This window comes from Agelaius tricolor, unplaced genomic scaffold, assembly GCF_023055355.1.
Source record: "Agelaius tricolor isolate 1412-34295 unplaced genomic scaffold, bAgeTri1.0.p SCAF_51, whole genome shotgun sequence".
NCBI lineage: Eukaryota > Metazoa > Chordata > Aves > Passeriformes > Icteridae > Agelaius > Agelaius tricolor.
This window is the reverse complement of record NW_027269311.1, coordinates 1,943,112-1,969,905: the sequence shown is the minus strand read 5'-3', so window position 1 is coordinate 1,969,905 and position 26,794 is coordinate 1,943,112. Positions and strand designations below refer to the sequence as shown.

The 26,794-nt window shown below is 51.1% G+C and overlaps 1 pseudogene; it reads right to left on the bottom strand.

Moving 5' to 3' along the window:
• The window catches only part of LOC139604489 (zinc finger protein 271-like), a 67,265-nt pseudogene that overhangs the window by 10,403 nt on the left and 30,068 nt on the right, over nucleotides 1-26,794 (bottom strand).

Below are 26,794 nucleotides of genomic sequence, written 5' to 3'. Positions count from 1 at the left end.
GTCTCCATAACCCCCCTGTACCAAAAACCTTAAATTTTATATTTCACCCTCTAAATGTGTCACTTTTACACCCTTCACTCTAAAGTGATTCTCATGTCCTCAAAGTGCTGTCACTTCTGTGGATGGATCAAAATCAAGCCACCAAGCACTCTTGGCAACATTCCAGGATTTCCGAGACCCTCAAGGGTTCTCCTGGCATCTCTGGACATCGGGAACGATGTGCTGAGTTCCCACAGTAGCCTGGAAGGGATGGAAGGGTGGTTTGAGAGAGGCTGGAGCTTTTCTTCCTAGTGGGAATGAGCCTGAAAAAGCCATAATAGCACTAAGGGCAGCTGGGGGAGGCCCAGAGTGGACACCAGGAGAAAGGAATTTCCCTGCCAGGGCAGGGCTGTGCTGCAGCACATCCCCCAGCAGGAGCCTGGAGCAGCCCAAGGCTTTGTGTGGGCAGGCAGAGGCAGGCAGGAGGCAGAGCTGTCAGCAAAGGAAGGGGCCAGCCAGGTGGGGCAGCCGGGGGATGCCCACAGCCTGCAGGGACAGAGGCGCAGGTTTGCTCAGCACCAGAGACACCTTTGCCTTGCTTGTCCCCACCTGTCATCACTGCCACCAGTGTTCTGCTCTACCTGGAACGTGGGGACACTTTCTCAGTCCTGTCCCTCAGAAGGATCAATTTTATGCATGAGAAACCTCACTTTGAGTTCTTGAGAAGTTCTTTGAGCATGCTGTAAGGGACTGTGTCTGATGCAAATAGCACCAAAGTCCCAGAGGGCCATTACAGTCCTTGTGCTGTGTCTGTGCTGCTGAGCTGGGCCGGGCTCCTGGCCCAGAGGCAGCTCCTGGCAAGGGCAGCAGAGCTGCGGAGAGACAGCTCTGGCCAGGAGCAGCTCCTGTGCACAGCCCAGCAGGGCTGGGGCACTGCCAGGGCCCTTCAGGGACACCAGCAGGGCACAGACAGAGCTCCCAGGGGCTCAGCACTGGCAGGGGCTGTGGCATGTCCCAGAGGGGGCTGTGTCACAGCAGCTCCTCTGTGGCTGTGTCATGGAGGCACAGAGCAGCTGTGATGTCAGCAAGGGGCTGTGTGACAGCACAGAGTGGGCTGTGTGAGGTCACAGATTGGGCTATGACATGACAGAGTTTGTTGTGTGAGGTCAGTGAGCAGCTACAGTATCATAGAGGGGATTCTGTGACATCACAGAGCAGACTGTGACATCATGACATGGCTCTGTGACATCATAGAGCAGGCTGTGAGGTCAAAGTGTGTGCTGTGACATCACAGAGTGGCAGTATGACATCACAGATTGGGCTTTGTGGCATCACTGAGGGGGTAGTGACATCACACAGCTGTCTGTGACATCACAGTCTGAGGCCACAGAGCAGATCCTGCCATCATAGAGGGTGGCTCTGTGACATCAGAGAGTGGGTTGTGACATCACCGGGTGGCTGTCTAACATCATTGAGCAGGCTGTGACATCACAGAACAGACAGTGAAATCACAGGGTGGCTTTCAGACATCACAGTGACATCACATCACTGTGATATCACAGTACAGCTGCATGACATTCCAGGGTGACATCCCAGATTCTGCTCTGTGACGTCACAGGGGTGCTGTCTGACATCCCAAAGTGTGCTGTGATGTCACAGGAGGCTGTGTGACATCCCAGGGGCTGTGTGAGGTCACTGGGGAGGTCACTCTGCCCCGGCCCCCCTCACAGTTCCCCCCAGAGCAGTCCAACCCTGCTCGTGCACAGCAGGGTCCCCTGTCCCCCCGGGTCCCCCCGCCCCCGGCGCCGCAGCCTCCCCCAGAGGATGTTCCACGAGATCGACCCCAGAGCCTGACACGGGGACGGGGGCCGGGGCCCTGGGGGTGGCACAGGGGGACAGGGACCCCCCGGCAGCGTCCCCGTATCCCCCAGGGCCAGAGCCTGGGCCAGGGCTCCTTCAACCTGGTACCAATGAGGCGATGAGAGCGTTGAAAAATCCCCAGCAAGGGATCAGCAAAAACCAGATTTTATATTAAGTGCCGCAGCACAAAGCTCCTTGGCAAGAGTCACTCTGCTCCGGACTGGACACTTCAGGCACACCAAGGAAACAAAGCAACAACAAAACCAAACCAAATCCAGGCAATCAACCCAGAAATGAGCCGAGAACTGTCCCTGTGTATGTGTTACAAAAGGACAGTGAGGGGAAGGATAAAAGGAATACAGGCCACAAGCATAACAGAGCTCAAACTTAACAGAACTTAACTTATACCTTAACCTTGACTGATACCTTCAACTTGACAATTTAGCAAAAGAACAGCACTTAACAGTATTTAAGCGAACTTAAAACCTATGACTTTGTAATTTAACAGAGGAATAACATTTAACAGTATTCAACTCTGCTTATAACTTATATTAAACAACTTAGCAAAAGAACAACTTTTAACAGCATTTAACTTCACTTAGACCTTGTGATTTAACCTTACCTACAGACCTGACTGACTCAGCTATCCAAGGCACTCAGACCCCTCAGAGAGCAGCATTTCTGCCACATTTCCCCAGCACAGGCACTCCTGTGTGCACACAGACACAAAGAGTCAGCACAAGGCACCTGGGAGAAATTCCCCTGAGGGCAGGAAATGCTCCCTGAGGATCCTTTGGCATCTCCCCAGCGGGTGAAGGGTTGAGCCTGGAGGAGTGGGGGGATCGGCCCAGGCTCCGTCGTTGTTGGGGATCCCCGAGTGCAGCAAACGGGAGAGTTCCCGGCTGGGAGAGGCCCCACTCAGAGGGAGTCGCTGGCCCAGGAGAGCTCCAAGGGCTCCTTTTGGAGCACTGCTTGCAGGGCCCCAAGAGAGGGGCTTCAGTCCCAGCAATGGCTCATCCTGGCCGCACTTGGCACCAACAGCTTTCTTTGGCAGTGTGAGAACAGGGATGTTGTGCCACTGAGGGAACAAAACCAGTTCCCAGGGCTGCTCCTACAGAAAGCAGGAGCTGGTTGGGCAGCAGCAGTGCCTGGGGCAGACAGTGTTTGGGATGAGCTGCAGAGGAGCTGAGCCCAGGGGCTGTTGGCCAAGGCCGAGCCCCAAGGAGCATTTCTCAGCTGGCAGGGTGGCCTGAGAAGGGGAGGGGGGAATGCAGCAGCACAGGGCCCATGGAACCAAGGGAGCATTGTGACACTGTGGGGCCCTGTGAGACCAAGGGACCATTGTGACACTGTGGGGCCTCATGGAATCATGGAGAGCAATGTGACATTGCTGGGCCTCATGGAACCATGGGGACCATTCTGACACTGTGTGGCTCCATGGAATGTAGGGATCATTGTGACACTGAGAGGCCCCATCAAACCAAGGGTTCATTGTGACACTGTGGGGCCTCATGGAACTGTAAAGCCATGAGACTAAGGGGCTGTTGTGACACTGCGAGACCCCATGGAACCAAGGTCCATTGTGACACTGAGGGGATTCATAGAATCATGGAGACTCATAGAATCATTGGCACACTGTGAGGCCCTATGGAATAAGGAAAGCATTGTGACACTGTGAGGCGTCATGGAACCAGTGAGACCATTGTGGCCCTGGGAATCTCCACAGAACCAAGAGGACCATTGTGATGCTGTGGGGCCTGGTGAAACCAAGAGGCCTTTGTGACACTGCAGGGCTGCATGGAACCAAAGCTCCAGGGTGACATTGCAGGGCCTGATGTCATCAATGGTCCATCGTGACACTGTGGAGCCAGAGGAGACCATTGTGACACTGCAAACCCCCAGGGTCCAAAGGTCCATTTTGACATTGCAGGGCTCATGGAACAGAGGAGTCCCATGACATTGTGGGGCCTGTGGAACCACGGAGACCATTGTGACACTGCAAGGCCTCATGGAATCCTTGGGACCATTGTGACACTGCAGGGCCTTCTGGAACCTAGGGGCCACTGCGACACTCTGGGACCCCATTGAACCAAGGGTCCATTGTGACGCTGCTGGACCCCATGGAATCAAAGTATCACTGGTACACTGTGGGGCCCCATGGAACCAAGGGGACCATGGTGATACTGCAGGACCTCATAAAAGCAAGGGAACACAGAACAGCTCTGGCTGGTTGGGCCTCCCGTTCACTGCCTGACTGGTCCAGCTGACCATTGCATGTTGAGGGTCTCTTCTCATCTGCTGCTGAAACACTGGGGCTCTGTGCTTTCCCTCCCAATGAAAAAGAACTGTCCTTCTCCTCCCGGCACCTATGGCATGAATTGGCATTTCTCCTCCAAATTTCCTTATATCCTAGGATAGTTCCAATAGGAATATTGCCAGGAAAAGTCTGGCTGGAAATGGTTTCACAAGGGTCATGTCTCACCCGTCCCTAAAACCCTGGGGAAGGCTCCATGCTCACCTTCCTATGGAAAAGAACTTTCCAGCTTCTGCATGTGCCCATGGTTGAGATTGTGGTTCCACCTCCAAAATTCCTTAAATCCAAAGACTGATCCCAGAAAAAATCTGCCATTCCTGGCAAGTCTGGCTGGCCTTGGACTAGTGAGGCTTTCACCTGCCTTCCAAACACTGGGGTTCTGTGCTTTCCTTCCTATGGAAAAGAGCTGCCCTTCTTGTCCAGATGCCCATGGCCAGAATTGGGATTTCATCTCCAACATTCCCTGTTGTGACAGACTGGAGGAGATTGTTGGCTGGAAACATTTCATGTGTGGAGGAGGAAGGGGCAGGTCCAGCCTTTCCCTGCCCTTGAACCCCAGCCCTGCCCTGCCCTGGAGCCCCAATCCCCCCAGAGCCTCTGTCCCAGCCCAGCAGTGGCTGCCAGTCCCTGGCACAGCACAGGCAAAGAACCAAGAGGGTTCAGTGTTGGTGCCCCTCGGCCGCAGGGCATGAAAAAATATGGGGGGGACAGGTGTCCCAAAGGAGAGACTGTGCCTTTTTTGGATTGGGACAGAGCATCCTTAAAAAAGACAACCCTAGAAGCAGCTCTGGTCCGTGTTCAGTGGTGAGAGCACTGGACATGAAAGGAAGAGGTCACGACGGCAGATGTACTCCGGGCGGTGCCACGAGTGACACAGAAACACACAAAGCTTCAGCTGTGTTTCCAGGGGAAGCCCATGGTACAAGAAGGACTCCTCTCCTCTTGATGAACTGAGGATTGATTGTCTAAAAGGTGGTGCTGGACCGAGAGTTGGTGATTTGAAGAATAGATGTATTGTGTTGGAAATTTGGTGGGGGGAGGAGGCAATGTATTTGTGAGTTTTTCATTTTCCCTGTGCGTGTTTCTTTTATCTATAGTCGTAGAGTAGTTAATAAAGTTCTGGTTTTTTTTTTTTTTCCGTTCCTAAGTAGGAGCCTGCTTTGCTTATTCCTGGTCACATCTCACAGCAGAAACCAGGGAGAAGGTATCTTCATAGAGGCACTGGCATTGTGCCAGTGTCAAACCATGGCAACCACAAGGCAAGAACACATCTTGCCCATACCTCCTCTTGGAATTTCCATCAGAAAATTCACATGGAAATGCAAGAGTTGGTAGCTGTGTGTGTGCTTCTCTGGATCTTTTATTTCTTTCTCTCTTTTTGTGTCTTGTTCTTCTGTTTCTGTGCTCCTGCAAATTTTGATTAACATTAAATTGAACAGGCTTAGAGTTTGTGAAGTTGAATGGGCCAAGTCAATGCTTTGAGAAGTGTTTTTGTTGACTATCTGTCGTAGTTTGACATGAGAAGAATTTTAAAAATTAATACAAAATTTTTGTGTAACTCACAAACTCTTAAGCCACTAAGATTCTGAACACGCCTCTTTGAAACACAAATGTTAAAGATGAAAAAACCCAGGAACCTCCTCTTTCTTTTCCAGTCAACAAAGAAGCAGCGGGCCCCGGCCCCCATCTCAACCAAACCAAACCAAACCAAACCAAACCAAACCAAACCAAACCAAACCAAACCAAACCAAGCAACCCTGCCATGGGCTGAGCCCCTTCCCTCCTCCCCAGGCCACCCCCCACCCCCATCGGCCCCATTCTGACCAAACCAAACCCCAACAACTCCCAAACAGGAAAACAAAAGAGGCTACAAAACCCCAACCAGAACAAAGCCAGCCACAGCTATTAAAATCTTACCATCAAGTCCCCTCCCCCCAACACAACTCAAACCAAAAGCCCCTACAATCTACAACCCATACAAAAAAACCCTACAACTAAAATTAAACACAAAAAACGCCCAAAACCAACCATAAAACCAATCCTAACACAACCCAACCACAACTTCCACCACAAGTTACCAGTGGGTCAGGTGTTAACCCTTTCAATACTTCAATCCTCCCTCGAGTAAGAGAAAAACAAAATGCAAGCCTATTAAAAAACATAAAACCATCAAAGCCAGTAAAGGAGAAATTAAATCCTGAATAAAAAAAGACAAAAAATAACCTTAATTTAAAACTAAAATCCTCTTATAAGGTATAAAGAAAATCTCTTTTTCTTTATAACACAAAAACACTCTTAAAAATAATCAAATTAATCTCAAACAAAAACCTCCAAACTAAAATAAACAAATGTTAAAATTACTGTAATTTCATCAAAAGATTAAATGGGGGAAAAGAAAATTAGTAATTCGGTACCCCCAAGAGAAGATCTCTATTCCCAGAGATAAAAATAATTTTGAAAGTAAATAATAAAAACTTTTAAAGAAGTCATCTTTAAAACAATACCCCATAAGTTGACATGGCCAATCAATAAGCTGTAAAAAAGCTTGTAGCAATAAAAACAATTGCACAATAAAAAAGCTCCCCAGATAACTGATATCCGTGACAAAATTAAGAACCACAAAAAACCTCTTGGAAAAAAAACTCCATAACCTTAAGAAGAAAAACTTCTCTCCCTAAGTAAACTAATAAAAGACTATTCTAGAAATAGTAAACTAACTAGAAAATGTAAGCTTACTTTATTTAGATTGTCAGTAAATAGAAAACGTGGTAGAGGAAAAAAAAGTGATCTAAAGAGTTTATTTTAATTCTTACTACCTTTCTCTTTTTATTTCTTTGTAATAAATTTTTTCTTTGGACCCTTTTAAAATTTTTGGTATACTTTACCATTCTTGTAATCCAATCTCACAATAAAATAAATACATAAATAATTAACTGACACTAAAACTCACCAGATTCATCAATAAATTAATTAGGAAATGTCAAAATTAAGAAAATCCTAAATTAACAAACCAAAACCCTACAATGTCATAATAAATCTTTTGCCAAAGTTTCTGTGATTTTCTAAAACTGCCAATAAAGGCTGTTTTGTTGTTTTGAGCGCCTCAGAATCTCTTGTCAGTATTTCTCCAGAGAGTCCAACTCAGAGTACACAAACAATTGTAATTCCTTTTAAATGTCTCATTGAGTGAGTTTTTTAGTGGATGGGGGTCAGGGCTTGTGTGTCCTGCTTGGCCCAGCCCAGGCAGGGCTTTCCCAGCCACATTCCACACTCCATTGCCCAGCTGGAGCCGCTGGTGCCTCTGAGTTGTGCTGCCCCAGCCCCAGGGACGCTCTCCTTGTCTGCCCATTCCCCCACACTCTCTGGGCAGGGATGGCCTCACTGGGGGCTGCTGACATCCTCAGCAACTTGGAGGCTGCTGCTGAATTTCCCTGCTCCAGAGGCTTGTTCAGCCTTCAGCTCTTCAGTGAAGGAATTCAGTGTCCCAGGGCTCATGAACATTCAGAACACCTGAACAAGCCAAGCCTCTGGGAATCATTTGATTTTAATTTTTACTCTTTTCTGGTTAAGTCGACAGATCTCAGTAGTATATTCAAACTGAATATGTTCTTTTTAAAAAGACAATGAGAAAACATTTTTAAGTCCTGTTTAACTTTTTTTTCCTATTAATTCATTGATATGTGCAATCTCCAATTGTCACTGAATCCAAGTGCCTCCTCATGCAGTTTGAATAGGTGTGAAAATCAAGACCCTTCATGGCTGACAATCAATCAGACTCTGTCCCTACCCCCACCCCACCATTTCCCCCATCCCAGCCCTGGCACTCAGAGCAGCCTTGTGCAAATCTGAGCTCCCTCCAGCCCAGGCTGCACCTGCAGCTTTCAGCTCCTTGGCTCCAACTCCCACCTGCTTTCCTTGCAGAAGGAGCTGCCCGAGACACAGAGGGATGTTCATTTCTTGTGAACCAACAAAGCCAAGGGAAGGCACCGCTCCATCAAATGCAAAAGTCATTCTTGTCCCTGGCTCTGCCCTGCCCCTGATCCCCACAGCCTGTCCTGTTTCCTTCATCCCTGCATTGCCAGGGACTCTCTGGGACAAGGGAGCTCTGCTCTGGCTGTGGAGGGAGGTGCAAGTGCCACCATTGGAGTGGGGGCCACAACTCATCAGGTTTGTGTCCTTTGGGGGTCAGGAACTGCTGAGACTCAGAGGCACAGAAAGTTTCTCTTCATGGCCAACAGACCATGGTTGAACAGGACACAATTTTATAACAATCTCACTCTTCCCTGAGCTATGTGCAACATTCCAGCAGTGCCTGATGAGTCCACCATCCATAAGGGATTTCCATACTGAAAGCAATTTTAGACAAATTGGGCTATGTGATAGATATTAACACAATTTAGTTCTTGTATCAGGAGGCTCATCCTGGAGTGGGGGAAAAACAGCTCCAACAATTCCTGATTTGCAAAGCTGTCAGTGGTGGATGGAGAAGGGAGGTCAGGCTGCTCTTGGTGCTGAGGAAATGCTGAAACCAGCCTGACTCCTTTCATCTCCTCCTGTCCTGGCTGATCTCCCCTCTTTCCCCTTCCACCCATTGGCTTTTGTCTCCCACCAGGCCCCCGGTGAAGAGCCTGGCTCTGTGTTCTCCATCCCCTCCTCGCTGGCACTGCCAGGCTGGGATGAGGAACCCCTCAGCCTTCCCTGCTCTGGGCTGGACAAGCCCAGCTCCCTCAGCCTCTGCTCACAGCCCAGGGGCTCCAGCCCCACCTTGGAGGCCCTTCCCAGACCCTGCTCTAGCTGCCAGACATCTTTCCTGCCCTGGGCAACCCAAGCCAGGCCACAGTGACCTGGATAATCCCCGTCCTTGATGTCCTGGTCACACAGCCCTGGCCCCTTGTCCCCATGTCAGGCTCTGGGGTGGATCCTGTGGAACATCCTTTGGTGGAGGCTGTGGCTCCAGGTGGGCCGGGGGGATCCCGGGGGACAGGGACCCCGCTGGGCATGGACAGCATTGGACTTGTTGGGAGAAACTGTGAGGGGGAGCTGGGGCCGAGTGACCAACCCAGTGACCTGACACAGCCCTGCTGGGATGGCACACAGCCCCTCTGGGATGGCACAGCCTGCTCTGTGAGCTCACAGCCCCTTCTCTAATGTCACACAGCTGGTCTCTGATGTCACAGCCAACTCAGTGATGTCATAGTCTGCTCTGTGATGTCACAGCTGGCGCTGTGACATCACAGAGGCAATCTATGATGTCACAGCTTCTCAATGACCTCACATAACCCCACTCTGTGATGTCATATCCCACTCTGTGGCCTCATGTTACCAGATGATCAATTGCCTACACCAGCTGAGCTGACACCTGGAGCTTGCTCTCCACATCCCCAGGCCTATGGAAACCACACAAGGCCCATTGTGTGAGAAGGGGAACTGGAAGTTCAGCAGCCTCAGGGTCCTGCCAGCTCAGCCAGGCCCACTGGAACATTGGGGTCCACGACCACCAGGGACCACCAGAGAGACCCCCAGGACAGAGGAACACATGGGTAAAGGGGAGGGGGAATATGTTAATGATTCTGGGGAAATGATTATCATATGTATGTTTAGTCCAGGACAATCAATGAATATGTGAGCAAAATGCAGAATATAAACAGAAACTTTCCTGTACTCAGCCTGCACAGCTTTGGGAGGAGCTCTCCCCCGTGCATGCAGCTGAATAAAGAATGCTGCTTCCTAATGCTACACTGGAGTTAAGGAGTTTTCTGTTTTACCGAATTTTTGGTAGCACTCCCACTGCCAAGGAAAGCTCTGTCTGCTGCTGTTCACAAACAGAGAAGGGCTGGGGGCAGATGTGGGGCTCAGAGGCTGCCTGGGGCACAGTGACCATGAAATAATCAAGTTTTCAGTGTTCTGTGAAAGAAGGAGGGGCAGCAACAAAACTTCTACACTGGAATTAGGAAGGGCAGACTTTGGCCTGTTTAGGATGCTGATTTGGGGAGAATCAAATCAGGTACTGATTTATTTTAAGGGAAATAGCCCTTAAAAACAAAGGGGTCCAGGAAGGACACACATTTCAAGAAGGTAATTTAGGGGGAAGGAGCAGCCTGTCCCAGTGTGGCAAAAGATGAGCTGGTGAGGAAAATGACTGGCCTGGCTGCCCATGGAGCTTTTGTGGGAACTCCGGGGATAAAAGGACTGGCAGCTCAGGAAGCATTTAATGATTTTAATGGGTTATTCAGAAAGAAAAGTTGAGATGTGAAAGCTCAATTAGAACTTAACCTGGCGGCTTCTGTAAAAAAAAAAAAAGGTTTTTATAAAAAAAATATTGTTGCAAAAGTAGGGAGAAGAAGAACCTCTTCTATTTATTGGATGCAGTAGAGAATAGAGTAACAAAAGATAAGGAAAAGGCTGAGCTACTGAACACCTTTTTTGTCTCAATTTTTAATATTAGGACAGGTTGTCCTCAGGACAAGTGTTCTCCTGAGCTGGTAGATGGGCACAGGGAGCAGAACAGCCCCCTGGAATCCAGGAGGAAGCAGCTGGGGACCTGCTGAGCCACTCAGATGCTCACAGGTGTATGGGATCAGATGGGATCCATCCCAGGGGGATGAGGGAGCTGTGGATGAGCTCCCCAAGCTGCTCTCCATCATTTACCATCAGTCCTGGCTCAGCAGGGAGGGCCCAGAGCACTGGAGGTGCCAGTGTGAGCCCATCCCCAGGAAGGGCTGGAAGGAGGAGCTGGGGAACTCCAGGCCTGTCAGCCTGACCTGGGTGCCCGGCAAGGTTATGGAACAGATCACCTTGAGTGCCATCACAGGGCACCCACAGGATGGCCCAGGGATCAGAGCCAGCCAGCTCAGTGGATTTAGGGGTGGCAGGTCCTGCCTGGCCAACCTGGTCTCCTTTTATGCCCAGGTGACCCACCTGTGGATGTGGGAAAGGCTGTGGATGTTGTGTGCCTGCACTCCAGCAGAGTCTTTGACTCTGTCTCTGACAGCATTCCCTGGAAAAGCTGCAGCCCACGGCTTGGGCAGGTTCCCTCCTCGCTGGGAGATTTAAGAGCTGGCTGGAGGCCGGGCCCAGAGAGGGGTGGGGATGGTGCTGCACCCAGCTGGTGTCCAGGCACTGGTGCTGTCCCCAGGGATCTGTGCTGGGCCCAGTCCTGTTTAATATCTTCACTGATGGTCTGGGTGAGGGGATCGAGTCCAGCATTCACAAATGGCAGATGGCACCAAGCTGGGTGTGAGTGTGGATCTGCTGGAGGGCAGGACAAGAAGACACAGCCTTAAGCTGCACCAGGGGAGGCTCAGGCTGGACAATAGGAAGGAGTTCTCCACAGAAAGGGTGAGTGGGAACTGGAATGGGCTGGCCAGGGGGGAGGTGGCAGAGTCACTGTCCCTCTCCAGTGGCACTCAGTGGCATGGTCTGGGTGGCAAGGCAGTATTAGGGCATTGGTTGGACTTGATGATCCCAAAGGGCTTTTCCAGCCTATTTGATTCTGTCATTCTGTGATGATTGGGACACTCTGGGGCCATTGTGACACTGCAGGGCCTCGTGGAACTAAGAGGACCATGGTGGCACCGTGCAGCCCCACAGAACCAGGGGTCCATTGTGGTGCTGTGGGGCCAAATGGAACCAGGGAGTGCCCCGTGACACTCTGGGCCCTTGTGGAACCACAGAGGCCATTGTGACACTGCAGGGCCTTGTGTAACCAAGGGGTTTCACCATTTTGACACTGCAAAACCAAGGAGACCATTGGGAGACTCCAGGGCCCAGAGGAACCAAGGGGCCATTCTGACACTGCGGGGCCTCATGGCACCAAGGGGACACTGTGACACTGCAGGATCCTGTGTAACCAAGGGGCCACTGTGACACGATGGGGCCTCAGGGAATCTGGGAGAACGTTGTGACACTGTGTGGCCTCATGGAAACAAGGAGTCCATTGTGACACTGAGGGGACCTGTGGAACCCCAGAGACCATGGTGACAGTGTGGGACCTCATGTGGCCATGGGGCCATTGTGACACCCTGGGGCCCATGGAACCAAGGGGCCACTGTGGAACTGCAGCACCAATGAGAACATTGTGGCACTGTGAAGCCCCATGGAACCAAGGACATCTTTGCATATGACACCACACCGGGTATGAGTGTTGACCTGTGGGAGCAACAGAGGGCTCTGCACAGTGACCTGGACAGGCTGGATCCAGGGACCAAATCCAACAAGGTGAGGTTTAACAAGTCCAAGTGCTGGGCCCTGCACTTTGGCCACAACAACCCCTGCAGCACTACAGGCTGGGGACAGAGTGGCTGGAGAGCAGCCAGGCAGAAAGGGACCTGCAGGGACTGATGGACAGCAGGCTGGACATGAGGCAGCAGTGTGTCCAGGTGGGCAAGAAGGCCAATGGCTCCTGGCCTGGATCAGGAATGGTGTGGCCAGCAGGAGCAGGGCTGCTGTGCCAGCAGTGATCTGCCCCCAGCTCTGCACACAGACATTGCTGCTGCAGCTCCAGAGAAGGGAACACAAAGGCATCTCTGGAAAAAACTTCACTGGGCAATCCTTTAGTTCCTTTAATGACACACGGAGTCCAGCTCCTCACCGACACAATCTTTGGCCACAGGGAAGATGGAGAGAAGCAAAATAAGAAATGACAAAACCAATGGCTTTTCTTTGTGGACAATATTAAAAAACTGAAACGTGTGGAAAAAAAGGAACAAACCCACAACCAAACCCAAAAGAATTATCAAAGGTGATTTATATTACATGGCCTGGCCGTGCTGCAGCCCCAGCACTGCCACCCTCAGGGCTGTGCCCGGCCCCGAGAGCACTCAGGCCCTGCAGCAACACCAGGGCCACCAGGGCAGCGGGGCAGGGCCACGGCAGCAGCACTGGCAACACCAAGTGCTGCTGCTGCTGCTGCTGCTGGGCACAGCTGCTGGGCCAGCCCTGATCTGCCCCAGCTCTGCACACAGACATTGCTGCTGCAGCTCCAGAGAAGGCAACAAAAGGGCATCTCTGCAGAAAACTCTGCTGGGACATCCTTTAGTTCCTCTAAAGCCACCAAGAGCACAGCCCCTCACTGACACAGTCTGTGGGCACAGGGAAGAGGGAGAGAAACAAAATGAGAAATGGCAGAAACATTGACATTTCTCTGTGGACGATATAGTCGGGCTTGACAGCTAGCTTACAAGCAAAGCTGAGTTAATAGATGAAATAACAATTGATGATTTTAGAGTGTATCCATAGCAAGGAAGAAGACAAGGCATTAGCATGGAAACAGATTAGAAAAGATACATGTAAATTTTTGTTAGGTAGACTAGAGGCATAAGAAAATGTGTATGCATAGCTTATTAACTTTCTGTAAAACTTTTGCCAATTATATTGATACTCATAGCTTTGTTCTAAGGACTATAATAAGTTATTGTGATGTAATTAATGACTTAAAATTATGTTTTCTTAACAGTATATAAACTAGAGAACATGAAATATAAAAGCATTTTCTTTTTTGACCCTAATCACGTGTGTGTAGATCACATCCAATCTAACAGTATCAGACAAGATTAATAAAGTAAAACAAAGAAAAAGAACCTCCAAAATGAAACAAACAAGAAGTATCAAATATTACTTTTATTACAAGTGATTTGCAGAAATTGGCCAGCACTTTAATGTTTCCAAAACCATCAAGTCATCAGTCTCCACACTGCAGCCTTGAGCTCCTGGTTCCTCAGGCTGTAGATGAGGGGGTTCAGGGCTGGAGGCACCACCAAGTACAGAACTGACAGGGCCACATCCAGGGATGGGGAGGACATGGAGGGGGGCTTCAGGTAGGTCAAAAATGAGGTGCTGACAAAGAGCGAGACCACAGCCAGGTGAGGGAAGCAGGTGGAAAAGGCTTTGTGCCGTCCCTGCTCAGAGGGGATCCTCAGCACAGCCCTGAAGATCTGCCCATAGGAGAAAACAATGAACACAAAACAGCCAAATGATAAAGAAAGGCTAACCAAAATGAGCCCAACTTCCCTGAGATTTGAGTGTGAGCAGGAGAGCTTGAGGATCTGTGGGATTTCACAGAAGAACTGGCCCAGGGCATTGCCATGGCACAGGGGCAGGAAAAATGTATTGGCCGTGTGCATGAGAGCATTGAGAAAGGCACTGGCCCAGGCAGCTGCTGCCATGTGGGCACAAGCTCTGCTGCCCAGGAGGGTCCCGTAGTGCAGGGGTTTGCAGATGGACACGTAGCGGTCGTAGCACATGATGGTCAGGAGGCAAAGCTCTGCTACAATAAAGAAGAGAAAGAAAAAGAGCTGTGCAGCACATCCAGTGTAGGAGATGTTTCTGGTGTCCCAGAGGGAATTGTGCATGGCTTTAGGGACAGTGGCGCAGATGGAGCCCAGGTCAGCGAGGGCCAGGTTGAGCAGGAAGAAGAACATGGGCGTGTGCAGGTGGTGGCCGCAGGCTACGGCGCTGATGATGAGGCCGTTGCCCAGGAGGGCAGCCAGGGAGATGCCCAGCAAGAGGCAGAAGTGCAGGAGCTGCAGCTGCCGTGTGTCTGCCAATGCCAGCAGGAGGAAGTGCCTGATGCAGCTGCTGTTGGACATTTGCTATGGTGCCGTGGCATGGGGATCTGAAAGAAAAGTAATCATGGAATAGTTGGGTTTGGAGAGGACTTGAAATATCCCAGCACAGCCTGGGGGCACTTTCCCCCCACTGCCTGCCCAGGGCTCTGCTGCCTGGAGCTGTCCCTGCCAGCAGCTGCTTCCCTGTGCCCAGGGCTGGGCCCTGCCAGTGCTGCCAGAGCCCAGCCCAGCCCTGGGGGCTCAGCTCTGCCCTGCAGAGCCCTCCCAGCTCAGGCACTGCCCAGGGGCAGCTCTGGCTCTGCAGGCTCTGATGGCAACGTCAGAGCAACCCTGAGGAGACTGGAAAAGCAACACTGATGCTGGGCTCTAAAGGGCCCTGTGCTGATTTCTATCTCTGCCTGCTTTATTCAGATTGGAGAGAAATTTGTTTTTTTTCCACCTGAACTGAGACATGAATATCTATGGGCAGTTTCCCATTCAGGCAACCGAGAGCAGTAGAATAAAAAAGCAAGATTTTCCCTTTTATGCAGCCTCTGCCTTGTTGTGCTCCCTGTATAATCTATTTGGAAATATTCTGCAGGTAAATGCCATGCTGGGAGCAGTCCTGAACAATGCAGCATCCTCCTCACTCAAGGAGAACACTCCCAAGCCTCACCAGCTGTCTCCTGCCACCCAGATGTTGTCCCTCAGTGCTGGGAGCAGCTGCCAGGGCTGGCTGAGAGCTGTCCCTGGCAGGCAGCAGAGTCCCTGCCCCAGCACAGCGCCCTGGGCTGCAGGACCCTGCTCTGCAGGGCAGCCCTGGGCACCCCTGGCTGCTCTGCACAAGAGACAAGCAGAGAATGTACTCACAGGCTCTGCAGGCATTGGCATGTTCCAGCTGCAGGAGATGGCTCCAGGAGCTGCAGCTGCACTGTCCTGCAGCCAGAGGTTCCTGTGCCAAGGGCTGGCAGTGATTGTGCCCCAGGCACTTCTCAGCCCCTTCCCAGCCCTGACTGATTGAAGCTCTCTGTGCCTCTGTGCTGTGCCCGGGCTGGCTGCAGGCAGTGCCCCAGCCCTGCTGGGCTGGCACAAGAGCTGCTCATCAAGAGAAATGTGCTTTTGAAGCTCTTCTTGGTGACCAGGAGCTGCCTCTGGGCCAGGAGCCCAGCCCAGCTCAGCAGCACAGACACAGCACAAGGACTTTAATCAGCCTCTGGGGCTTTGTGCTCAGGCCCTGGACATCAGTCCCTGAGAGGGAGCTGAAGAAACCTCTCCAGAGCTCCAAGGCAGAATCCAGCTCCAAACTTTCTTGGACTTTTAATGGGTCCCAGAGAGGGACACGACTGAGCAAGTGTCCCCAGGCCCCAGGCAGAGCAGAGAACTGCAGGCAGTGATGACAGGTGGGGACAAAGAGAAGCCAAGTCTTGGTGCCCTGGGCCACTGCAGGGTCTGTGCCACCAAGGGCTGGGAGGAGACACCTTGTGCTGAGGCCCTGGGGCCTCCTGGCACAGCCCCAGCCAGGCTGGGCACTGTCAGCCCCTTGTGCTGCCCTCAGCATCCCCCCCTAGCCCACATCCCAGTGGCCTCAAGGATCTGCTGCAAGGAGTCCCTGGGGAGCCTTGCTCAGCAATGGCCCTGGGGGCTCCTTCATGCTCCCTGCAGGGACTGCAGCTTTTTCAAAGGACTTTGGCTTTGTCTTTTGCCTTGGAGTCTCTGAGAGGTTTGTGCAGTCATGGCCTCCAATTATCTGCTGTAATTAGTCCCTGGAGAGGCTTTGTCAGTAACAACACTCAGTGGGGCTCATTAATACTTCAGGGTACTTCAGTTATTTGAAGGTACTTGGTGTTTCTCTTTTGATACAGACTCTGTGAGAGGTTTGTGCAATCATGGCCCCAATTATCTGCTTTAACGAGTCCCTGGAGAGCTTTGTACTGACACTCAGTGGGGCTCATTAATGCTTTGAATTACTCAAGGTTTTTAAGGTACTTTATGGATTTTAGAATACTTTTAGATACTTTTAAGGATTTTCTTTCCCATACTGAGTCTCTGAGAGGTTTTTGTGCCATCCTGGCCTACAATTATCTCCTTCAAGGAGTCCATGAGGAGCCTGTGTTGGGTATCTTCCCCCTTTCTGTTTTACAACAAAGATGGAATTGAAAGAATTTTGTAAGACTTTCTAAAAGCATCCAAACAAACATGGGACAATTAACAATACAACAACAACCACTAAGAGTATTTATATTCCTCTTTTAGCCAGACATCATCCAACCCTTTAGTCCCTTGTATTGGAAGAGTTTATTGACCCAGTCTTTGTTTTCCACTTGAAGCTTCTTGAACCCTTCCTTCAGTACCTGAATGCTCTTGTGGATTGACTCGCTGTGGCTGGAGAGGTTCATGCAGCACATGCCCTCAGAGTCTACACAGCCATGCCCATGTGCCCAGAGTAAAAACTCTATCGCTGTTCTGCACGGTGGCGTGTCTGATGGTCTCTGTCTGAGAGCAGCCACTCAATGTGAGGGAGGCAGCATTGGTTTGCTTACTCAACAGGCACCCAGGATGGTCTGACTGTCCTAAAGCTTTAGCTGCAGCCACCCAAGGGAGTCCAAATTGGGGGTGCTACCACCCGATACCTGGATTAAAGCCTTCAAAGCCATCTCTTTGATATCATCCAATACTTCTCTGGGGATACCTGCTGCTTGATCATTTGGTGGGCTGTATTGCCCTTCTCCAGCTGGATGGTTGATTGTCAATTCTGCCCTTGCCTCATTATTAGCATAGTCTGCTATTAATTGATTTAGTGAACACTTCCATCCCCTTCCCACAGGGTGTATTCTGTAGGTGACAACAACATGGTCATAATATATTTTGAATTATAGGGAGTTAAAACATGTGCTGTAAACATGGCCCTCATTAGGCCATTAAAACAAGGTAAGTCCTTCCTATGGTCTTTAGCTTCCCTACACAGATCCTTGATTTCCCCGTAAACCAATGGTTGATACCTGGGATTCTGCCCCTTTCTTTCATAACATCCCAGGGCAATGAGGAGTTTCGAGGTTATTTGCCAGTCTCCTTCCTTAACTGGAGGCATGGCCCAGGGTGGAGAGGATGATTGACAGTGGGGGCGTGACCCGCAGTTGTGGGGGTGGAGTCTGGAGGTTCGTTCAGGGCGGAAGAGAAGGCTGTGGTAGCAGGAAGTGGAGGAGCCAAGATGGAGGGAGGATGGTTGGGCTCCCGAGTCACATTTGGGCTCCTTCCATCTTGAGTCTCCAGGGCATGATGCTCCAAGACAGCGTGGCCATTGCCAGCTTGGACCATCGTGGAAGGTGTGAGAAAGGCAGGTTTGAGGGGAGGTCCCAAGTTAGGAGTGACCAATGGATTGAGTTTTCAACAAAATGCTTGCTGGTGAATGGTGGTGTGGAAGATGGGGAGCATGCGGGGTGCAGTGGGGTCCCTTTTGATCAAAAGCTTATACAATTTAACTCCCACTGAGTCCCAAAATTCTGTGGTATGGATTTCATCAGCAGAGGCGTCTGGAAAATTTTTAATGTTCCACCTCATGATTGATTTTAATTCGTTCTTTGAGAATATTTTGTCATGATCAGTGAGAATTGAAGCATCCGTATATGCTCCTTTCTACTTTGGACCTCTGGCTGCCCATTTTTCTCTTTCTCTGCCTTATGGGGAAGAGCCACCGGAGGACCCCAAATCAATTATGGGATGTGGGTGCATATTGTAAAAACACAGTGGCAAAACGGGCAATAAATGTCTTGCATTTCCCCAAACCCACCTGCAATCCTATGCAGCTGAAACCATCGTTGTCCCTGCCGATCCTGGGCAAGGTCCTTGAAGCAACAATGAATCCACTGGGCCTGGCACAATCCAAAATCCCAGGGAGCGCTGGCCTATCCATCAGCTAACCCCAGCTGACGTGACTGACACAGGGAGCCCTGAGTGTCATGGTCCCTGTTTGGGTGCCAAATGTCACAATGAGGGTGGCTGTGACAAACCTCTCTGGCTCCCTGACTTCAGGGTGAGGGTGGCAAAAATGAAAAGGAGCAGGATCGATGGAGTTGTTTAGAAGGAACTTTAAGAACTGGGTGAAAAACAATATAAACATGAAGAACATGGGAACAGTATGAGGGGCAGGATCCAAAGACCCGAGAAAAGGGGGAAGCAACAAAATATACACTTGAGGGTAGAACACTCTAGAACAATAACCCTATAGGGGAAACAAGTAACCAATAGGGGAGGAGAACTTGGACAAGTTAGCATAACAACACTAAAGGCTTATGGGGGAACTCTCAAACTCACCCTAAGTTAAACAAATGATTCCTAGGGCTTGAAACTCATGCCCAGTTCTTCCGGGGTAAAATCTGGCTGACTCTGAGTTACAGCCAGGCTAACTCCCACACTGCTGCCTTGCTCTGGTCCCTTGGGACCATGTGGCCCAGCAGAGACACAATGATGTCCTTGGTTCCACGAGGCCCCACAGTGTCACAATGATCCCTTGGATCCATGGTGCTCTGCAGTGTCACAATGGCTCCTTCATCTCACAAGGCTCCCAAATGTCACATTGGTCTCCATAGGAAGGAAACCACAGAGCCCCCATGTTTCAGGAGCTCATGAACAGCAACCAGCAGAGGCTAAGGCAGGGTCCTGTCTGTCCTGGCAGGCATGCTTGAAACAACCTTTGCATATTTCACATTATGAATGCAGAGTCCTAATTTAAAACATTTGTGCCTGGAAAAGAGGGATTTTTTTTTTTTTTTTTGCATAAAAAGAAAAGCACAGAGCCCTTTCCAGTGTTTGGAAAATAGGAAAATGCTGCCCCTTAGGAGTGAAAGACCAGCCAGACCTGTCTGTCCTGGCAACTTTTGTCTGGGAGCAATCCTTGAATAAACAAAAATTTGGAAGTGGAATCCTAATTTTGGCCATGGATGCCTGGAAAAAATGAACAGTTCTTTTCCATTAAAAGAAGAGCCCAGAGCCCCAGTGTTTCAGGGGCAGATGGGAGTGGCCTTCCACATTCCAAGGTCAGCCAGACCTGTCCGGTGACCCCTGGGAGGCCAAGGCAGCCACACCTATTTCATGTTCCCCTGGTTCCACAGGGCCCTGCAGCGTCACAATGGCTCCTTGCTTCCATGAGGCCTTGCAGTGCCACAATGGTTCTCTGGCTTCCATGATGCCCTCAGGTGTCATAATGGCCCCTTGGTTACACAAGTCCTTAAGGATCTTAATGGTCTCCATGGTTCCACAAGGCCCCACAATGTCCTGATGGTCTATTGGTTCCATGAAGCCTGGCTGTGTCCAATGGCCCCTTGGTTCCATTGGGGCCCAGTAGTGCAACAATGATTCCCTTGGTTCCACAAGTTCCCATAGTGTCACAGTGGTCTCCATAGGAAGGAAACAAGTGAGCCCCAGTGGTGCAGGGGCAGATGAGAGGCAGTCACCAGAGGCCAAGGCTGGCCAGACTTGACTGTACGGGCAGATTTTGTCTGGGAGTAACCCTTGGATATAGGGAATTTTAGATGCAGAATCCCAATTTTGGCCATGGGTGCCTAGACAGGAAAGACAGTTCTTTCCCATAGGAATAAAAGCACAGAGCCCCAGTGCTTCATGGTCAGATGGGAAGTGGCCCTTGACATGCCAAATTCAGTGGCACCTGTCAGACAGCCCCCAGGAGGCCAAACCAGGCAGACCTGTTCCATGTTCCATTGACTTCATGGGTGCCCACACTGTCACAATGGTCTCCTTGATTCCATGAGGTCTGGCAATGTCACAATGGCTTCTTGGTTTCATCAGCCCCAGCAGAGTCACAAGGGTCCATTGGCCCCACTCAGCCCCGCTGTGAAACAATGGCTCCTTGTTTCTATTTTAAATCAATCACAATCAAACCACAGTTTGATCATTGATCCTTGCTTCCATAGGGCCCATGATTTGCACAATGGTCTCCTTGATTCCACGATTCCTGGATTCCACAGTCTCACCATCGTTTCCTTGGATCTCCATTGTCACAATGACCCATGGCTCCATGAGGTTCCATAGCGTCACCGTGGTGGCTGTCAGAGGCTGGATGAGATCCATGTCCCGAGACACCTTGGGATGCTCGGAATGCCCGAGTGGGGCCAGGGCCGGGTCAGGCCTTGGTTTGTGGTGGGACAGAGCCCCGCCCCCAGCCCTGGCCTGGCAGAGCTGCCAATCACACAGCAGGGGGTGATGTTAACCCAGCTCTGATTGGCCCAGCTGTTAATTAATCAATCAATCAATCAATCAATCAATCACACACCAGCAGCTGGTGCTACCCTGGCTCTGATTGGACAAGCAACTGGCAGTCCCACCCCAGGGGCGGGCCCATGAAGGCCCAGGGGGTTAAAAGCCGGAGCACGAGGCCAGCCCAGGGTCTGGATCCTGCCTTCTCCTGGGGTTCCTCTGTTGGTGATGCTGGAACCCCAGCAGTTGGTACCCATGTGCGTGTCTTTCTCGGGATCTTCTGTCTTTCTGTTGTTTTCTGTTTCTTCTCCTTCTAATCCTACTTACCTGGAACATTTTTGGGTAAATTCACATGTTAAGTGTTAAAGGATTTTAGGTTAAATGTATGGGAATCCAGGGAACTGGGAATATTTCTCTGTCTGCTCTGAGGGGTCCTGACCCCCAGAGAAACACTGCATTTAACCTTTGCCCATGGAGAGGGAGAGATTAGAAATCTCTAATTTGAGATAGATTAGAATTCACCAAAATCTGAAATAGATCAGAGGGTAGTATTGTATGTCACTTGGGTGAGAAATTTAGTTTTTGGGATTTTTAGTATGGTGTAGATAAGAAGCAAGAAGGAGGAATTTGGGTGTAGTCCCTGTCTTCTTCTTCATCTACTCCATTTTCTGCAGTGTTGGTGGCACAGGGTGTTTGGTCAAGGAAAGCGCAGTGCAGAGGTTATGGTGACAGTCAAGGGACAAGTTATTGGTAGATAAGTAGAAATAATGTAGGTTTTAAAAGTTAATTGGTTAAGACAACTTTAAAAGACCTTGAAACTGTACATTTTGGGGCCATTTTGCGGTGTTTTTCCAGCACACTGAGCCTGGGGTGCACAGCATGCAAAACATTAGAAAAGATAACAATAAGTAAGAAGTTGAAGACTGAAAAAGTCCCATGCATCCCCTTTCACCTGGCATAGAACTGCTACTGGAGGTTTTTCCCCATCCAGGGAGTCCCCAGAAAGGCCCAACATGAAACAAACATAAATAACCGTTGCTCTGACAATGGCTGTTATACATTGGCTTTTTTCCATAAAGTTGTTTGCTGAAGGGTGTTGTCTTAATTGGCCAATCATGTGAAATGTGTTGATTAAGGTCCACCTGTAGCAAAACAATGAGGTCCACCTTTAGCAAACCAGGATATAAAAGGACAGAATAAAATGGTGGGCTTTAGCCCTTAGCCTTCTGATCTGAGTCAGTGTCATCTCTGATTCAGCGGTACCATTTGGGGATCCTTTCTGCGCCTCGTGACCCAACAGGAGCTTCTCTAACTATGCCTGAAGCTCCCACTGTGCCCATGACAGGAACCCCTGTGAGTATCTGGCCATCCCGGCTCTTTGGCAGCCTGGGGACTCCTGGGATGTCACCATGGAGCCCCCGTGAGTGCCTGTGACAGATGGGTGCCTTTGCAGCCCAAGGTGCCCTGAGATGTCACCATGGAATGGCTGTGACTGCCTCTGACCACAGGGCTCTTTACCATCCCCAGAAAGCCCTGGGAGGTGTCCATGGAGCCCCTGTCTCTGCATGTGACATTCCAGCTCAGGAACAGCCTGGAGACTCTTGGAAAGTCCCCATGGAGCCCCTGTGAGGGCCTGTTATAAATCTGATCCTTTGCAGGCAACCATCACCAGGAGCCTGTTGGTATGGTCAGTTTCCATGGCAACCATCCCCAGCCCCCTGTTGCTATGGTCAGTTTCCATGGCAACCATCACCAGCCCCTGTTGCTATGCTCAGTCCCTCGGCAGCTCCATGGAGACCCCATGCCAGGGGTGGTTGCCATGGACACCAGCTCAGGCCTGCAGCCAGAGCCTGTTGCCATGGCAACCATTGGCAGCCCCCATCCCCAGGCTGATGGGATCCCAGAAGCACAGAATTGGCTGAGCTGGGAGGGACCCATCAGGATCCTCCAGTCCAACTGCTGGCCCTGCACAGGACACCCCAACAATGCCAGCCTGGGCCTGGCAGCGCTGGCCAAACGCTGCTGCAGCTCAGAGAGCCCTGGAGCTGGGACCCTTCCCTGGGGAGCCTGGCCAGGGCCCCAGCAGCCTCTGGGCAAAAACCTTTTCCTGACATCCAACCTGAGCCTGCCCCGACTCAGCTGCAGCCGCTCCCTCCACTCCTGTCCCTGGGCACCAGAGGGAAGAGGTTCCCACAGCCCCAGCCAGGGACCCGCTCCCAAGGCTGCTGCCATGGCCACCAGGGCTGCCACCAGCTGGGATGCTCGGTTTCCACGGGCCAGGCTTCAGCAATGGGATTCCCCAATTTCCTGCTCCCGCTATAACCGCGCTGCCCTTGCTGCCCTCCCGCCTCCCATGGAAAGCACAAAAGGCAAAGATCCCGGGCTGGGATAAGAACAATTTATTAGGAGCAGCAACGAGATAAGGAACAAACCGGAATAAAAACAATATTGTCAACAGAAAGGATAAGAAAAACTATTTACAGGGAAAACTACAACATCAACAACTGTCTGCCTGGCCACGTATTTCATCCTGTCTGGAAAGGACACCCTTCTCCTCAGGGAGAGAGAGTCCCTTTCCTGCCCCTGGCAATGACCTGAGGTGGGAGTGAATGTAATGACAGGGCCATGGCCAGACCCTCACGTTCTTCCATCCCACATCATGTCATTGGCAGGGGCAGGAAAAGGGACAGGTGTCTTCCTAGCATGGATCACAGGGAACATGGATCATCAGGGCCCTTCCCAATGTGGGTTCTCACATGGGGGATGAAGCTGGAGTGGTGCATGAAGCTGTTCCTGCAATCGAGGCATTTGCAGGGCTTCCCTTACTGGTGCCTCTGTTGGTGTCTTTTCATATGAGAACTTGTGGTGAAGCTCTTCCCACACTGGGGACACTCGTAGGGCCTCTCCCCAGTGTGGATGCGCCGGTGGGTGACGAGATTGCAGTTGTGCTTGAAGCCCTTCCCACAGTCAGGGCAAAGGAAGGGCCTCTCCTGGGTGTGAATCCGCTGGTGTTGGAGGAGATGGGAGCTTCTATGAAACCTCTTCTGACACTGGGGACACTCGTAGGGCCTCTCCCCAGTGTGAATGCGTTGGTGGATGATGAGGGCAGAGCTGCAGCTGAAGCCCTTCCCACACCCCCCCACACTCATGGGGCCATTCCCCAGTGTGGATCATCTGGTGGCTGATCAGGGTGCTGCTCTGCCTGAAGCTCTTCCCACACTCCAAGCACTTGTGGGGCTTCACCCCATTGTGAAGCTGCTCATGGGCCACCAGCTCTGAGCTCTGGCTGAAGCTCTGTCCACCTTCCTCAGAAGGTGGCTCAGGGTCGGTCTTTCCTCCTCAGAGCACCCTGGGATGGGTTTTGAGCCCCTCCTCCAGTGGGATCTCTGGGGCTTTTCCTGTATCTTGGAATTCAGCAGTGTGGAGCCACTTAAAATGGCCTCTTCCATGAGGTTTTGCTGTGGGGATTTTTCCTCCCTGGTCTCCATCCTCAGCCCCTTCCCTGGGGGAGGAAGGACAAGGAGAGGATGGGATTTGCCTCCGTGCCACAGGGAAGGGGAAGGAGATCCCCCCAGTGCATCCTTGGCAGGACGGGGTTGGCAGCAGGGTTGTCCTGCAGCCAGGGGCCGTGCTGGGCTGGGAGATGGAGCAGGAGAGAGGGGGAAAGGGGCACTGACTTCCTCCTCACCTGCCTGGGTATCCCAGGGCTCCTTCCTGTTTCTTGCAGCCTCCTCGTCCATCCAATCGAGATTTGGGAATGGGAAATCCCGTTTCGGGGACCAAACAAAGGTTTCGCACATTGTCTTTTGAAGTGGTTTGAAGGCAAACCTGGGGGAGAGTCTAAATCAGAATTACAATTTAATAACAAAATGAAGATCAAGGCAATGCTACAGAAACACTGCCTTAAACTGACAGAGTCAGGATATAACCTGACACCCTGTTGCTGGTCAGGGTGGTGGCTGCAGTCCCATTAAATGGTGGCTGCAGTCCTGTGGGAGTGATGAACGTGATTCTGTCCAAGCAGTGATCCTGTAGAAGGGTCTGGTCTTCCTCTGGAGGTCCAGTGGTGGTTCTGGAGCGCTTGTCCTCTGGGAATCCAGTAGGCAAGCTGCTCCTGGTGTTGCAAGGCTCAGCTTATATCCAGGTAGGAATGCTTGGATCCTCCCCCTGGGCAGAACATCCCACAATGGGATGATGGAATTTGATCAGTCCTGCAGTGACACACAATGGCCCATTCACAGCAGATATCTCCCCTGGAGGGCGTTATCAGGGCTGAGTCATGGAAGAGATCAAGAACACTGCCCCGCCTGTTTCTAGCAGTTGATGAAGATGGGGATTGAAAACATGCATTGGGTTCCATCTTACACTGCAACCTGAAACAGTGGGGGAATCCCTGCTCAGGGGGTGAACACCACCCCCCTTACCCAAACTGGCTCAGGTGTAAAACCCCCACCCTGGGAAGGCCACACACACAGGGGACAATGTCACACTTGCCCTGCCCCAGGGGAGGTCTCTGTCCCTGTCACTCCCTTGCTCTCCCTCCTTTTCTCTTTCTTTCCATCTCTCTCTCTACCTCACATTTACTGTTTAATAAAATCCACCTTTTATTTGGTCTTGCTAGCACTTCAATTGAGGTGGAGGCATCTCTCTGAAAATTTTCTTATCCAGATTGCGAGACTATTTTGGCACAGTGAGTTTAGGCACTCTTCTCTGACCCCAAGTGCCTTTGACAACAGCATGGTTCCCTCCACTTAGGAGGTTGTGGCTCTTTCTGGAAGAACTCTTGGAAACTTGTACACAGTCCCTCCTTCCTCCTGTGGAACTTATGGGAGAAATTATGAGGAAAATGGCTGCTGTGGGTCTGGAGCGTAAAGAAAATATTTTGTTGTCCTTCCTTGAAAAGTTTGTTAAAATCACTGGAGAAGAGGGAGCAAATGTTACCAGCAAGACTGACAAGGTTCATTCACCCCATGGTGAGGAACCCAAGGCTGCTGAAAGTCCTACAAGAAGCCCAGCTCAAGTAGCTAAATTCCCAAATAACTCCAGCCAGGGGTCTCCGGGAGGATTTTTTTGGAGAGTGTTCGGAGCCGGCAGATCCCGGACTCGAGCCCCGGATATCTCTGGGCTCCCTAAGAGGAGCTTTTTCGGGGGCAGAGGAGCCGCGATCGCCCCTCGGGAGGGTCCCGGGGGTTCCACGTGGGGATGGCCCGGTACCGACGGGGCGGGACATTGGTTTTGGGGATCCCCGTGAGAGCCGGGGCTGTGGAACGGGGGACCCCCGGGGCGGGGAGAGGGGAAGGGGCGATACCGGAGCTGGGGCACCCCCGGCAGCCCGGAGATGAGGCGGGGACGGGACCCCCTGACCCTGACAGGGGCGCGACCTGGGGTGACTTCATGATGCTCGTTCCCCATCGGTCCCTTTAGCCCAGAAATGAGTTCTGCACCTTTAAGGCTGGTTCTGAGAGCCAAGGGGAGGAGGAAGAAGCTGCAGTTTGTTTTCAGACACTGCACTCACTCCTCCACATTCCGGCTCCTGGATGGACAGAGGGCAGGACAGAGCTCTCCCTTGCTTTTAGTTAGTTTTTAGCTCTCTGAGGCAGAGAAGTTTCCTGGACTGTGGTTTTTCTTTTTCTTTGGAGCTGTTTAAAACCTGCTCTGGACTGAACACCCAGAACACCACTGGAGCTCCCACCTGTGGCCCACTTGGCCGGGCGTGGACCAAGGCATCTCCAGCGCTGGAGGGACTGATAAGAGACTGATAAGAGACTGATAAGAGACTGATAAGAGACTGAGTGCACTGAGCTACAGCCCAAGGAGGGACTTGTGGAGTTTGTCATCTATTTTGAAGCAGCAGGAGGTTTTATTGCTAAATATTGTTCAATTTTTG